Here is a 2,510-nt window from a genome sequence, read left to right as displayed (position 1 = left end):
GACTCCTTTCACTCTAGTATGTTTGGAGCCTCCATGATTAAAAAAACAAAATATCTATTAAACAATCAATTTGTCACAAGTGAAAAGCAACAAATTGCTTTGCATTGACATCCCCACCTTTTCCATCAAGAAAAATTTCTTCCTCCCTCTTGTTTTCTATGATGACATAAAACTTCTAATTTTGTTGAAGATCAAATTTAAAATGTTCATCTAATTCCATATTGTTTTCTCTAAAATTTTAGTAATAAAAAAGTGGCTAGAATCGGTAAGTTAATAGTTGGAGAATATAAAATAAGTGTATTGGTGGTTGAAGTGATCTTTCAAATTTCAATAAGCCATTGACTGAATTTTTTTACTTTAGAATAATAAAATTTTACGTTATCAGTCTATCAATCCATAATGGCATTGAAGCGGTTGTAGGTTGAATTGAATGCTATTTTAAAACTTTAGTATGAGATTGCCAACCTTTCCAAAATTTATAAGGGTTATCCAGATATAGAACGTGTAATTGTATTTATTAATTGAAAATCAAAATATTAAGAGGCATTAAATATTGGATCAAACAATAATATGTCCATTTTGATGTTTTAAGCATGCATTGTACAAAAATTTAGCCATCAATTTAGGGCTAGTCCAACACGTATTTGCAGAGGTGTGAGGACCACCAAATGAAATGCATTTCATTCAAGGAAGTGGCACATTATTTTTTGAGTCTTTAAGGATGGCGATATATGTCCCCTAATTAGGAAACAAATTTTCGGCCAAAATTATTATCTTAAGTAAATTTCAAAACTAAACAATTATCAAATGACAATTTTTTTTTTTGAAACAACCATAGGTTGATGGGGACAATCTATAAGCTCACCCTTTTTCTACCACCTTTCTTGCTTAAGCTCCTTATAGAAGCCTACAAGAGTATTAATGGTGGCAGACCAAAATGACAAATTACCAAAATTCAAAAAGAATACTGCAAGCCCATTAGCGATTGCAGAAGCATTATTGAGCATTTCAAGCCTATTTTCTTTATTTACTCCTACAATTAAATGTTCCATTACACTCCTTTAAGTGGTGGTGCAGGCAGTTAATCTTATTTTGGGATGGACTTTGATTAAAATGGAATAGCATAGTTGGTTTATCAGGTGTATGTAAACAAACTTGTTTTCTGAGTTTCGAAGATTTCAAATAGATTTGTTTTTTTGTGCTGTCTTGGATTTATTTCATGTAGGTTTACATCTCATCTTTCCTTTTTAGGTACATTCTCTAAATCTGATTTACTTCATGTTTTAATAGGTATTCATCACTGTTTTAAAATAGATATTCTAAGCTTTACATCTTCTTCAGCTTGCATCTAATATTTGTAACAAGCCCAAAGAAAATGAAATGAAATGCACACACACACGAGAAAATTTTATTAAAATAAAAAAAATATATACAACCTAAAAACTGTTCGGGCAGTTGAGAAAACTAAATTAATCGTTACATAAGCAAACTGCCAAACTACTTCTTGAACTAAACAACATATCCCAAATGATTATTTAGCATTCCCCCCTTAATCAAAAAGGACATTTGTCATGCCAAGTAGCATTCGAAATTGTTCAAATTTAACACGTCCCAGTGCTTTAGTAAAAATATCAGCAATTTGTTCTTCAGTGGAACAATGTTTCAGCTGTATAGTTTTTGCCTCAACATGATAACGAATCAAGTGATATTTGGTGTTGATATGCTTGGTTCGATCATGAAATTTAGGATTCTTTGCCAATTGTGTTGCAGAATTATTATCAACAAATAAAGTTGTTGAAGCTATCTATGCCTCTTGCAAGTCATCAAGAATTTTTCTTAGCCATACAATTTCCTTTGTAGCTTGAGCTGCTGCTACATGTTCTGCTTTAGTTGTAGAGTCAACAGGAATTGTTTGTTTCTTTGATCTCCAAGTAATAGCTGCTGATCCTAGGGTCATCAAATAACTAGAAGTAGATAACCCATGCTCTTTGTCACCATCAAAATCTGAATCAGCGTAGCCAGTAAGATGGAAATCTGAAACTCTTGAATATTTTATGCCAAGAATTTGAGTTCCCTTTAAATATTTCAAAACTCGTTGTGCTACAATCCAATGCCCCTCACATGGTTTATGCATAAATTTGGACAAAATTCCTACTGCAAAGGTAATGTTAGGGTGAGTAGTGGTGAGATAAATCAAACTTCCAACAAACTTCCTGTACTTGGTTGGTTCTTCAAAACTATTTCCTTCATTGGATGAAAGCTTCATATTTTGCTCCATTGGAGTGGAAACCGAATTACAATCTTTCATGCCAAATCTGTATAATAACTCTCCAATATATTTTTTTTGAGAAATAAAAATGAACTTAGGATTTTGAATCAGTTCAATACCTAGGTAATAATGAAGTAATCCCAAGTCAATCATATCAAAACATTTTTTCAAGTCTCTCTTAATGGATTCTATATAACCATCATTATTGCCTGTGATGAGAAGATCATCAACATATACAACT

The 2,510-nt window shown here is 31.9% G+C and overlaps 1 pseudogene; it reads right to left on the bottom strand.

Moving 5' to 3' along the window:
- Positions 1 to 1,804: 1,804 nt before the first annotated feature.
- LOC149575874 (secreted RxLR effector protein 161 pseudogene) lies at positions 1,805 to 2,278 on the bottom strand (annotated as a pseudogene).
- Positions 2,279 to 2,510: the final 232 nt, after the last annotated feature.

This window comes from Cupressus sempervirens, chromosome 1, assembly GCF_028749045.1.
Source record: "Cupressus sempervirens isolate cs-2001-9-10 chromosome 1, ASM2874904v1, whole genome shotgun sequence".
Lineage (NCBI taxonomy): Eukaryota > Viridiplantae > Streptophyta > Pinopsida > Cupressales > Cupressaceae > Cupressus > Cupressus sempervirens.
This window is presented reverse-complemented; position numbering and strand designations above follow the sequence as displayed.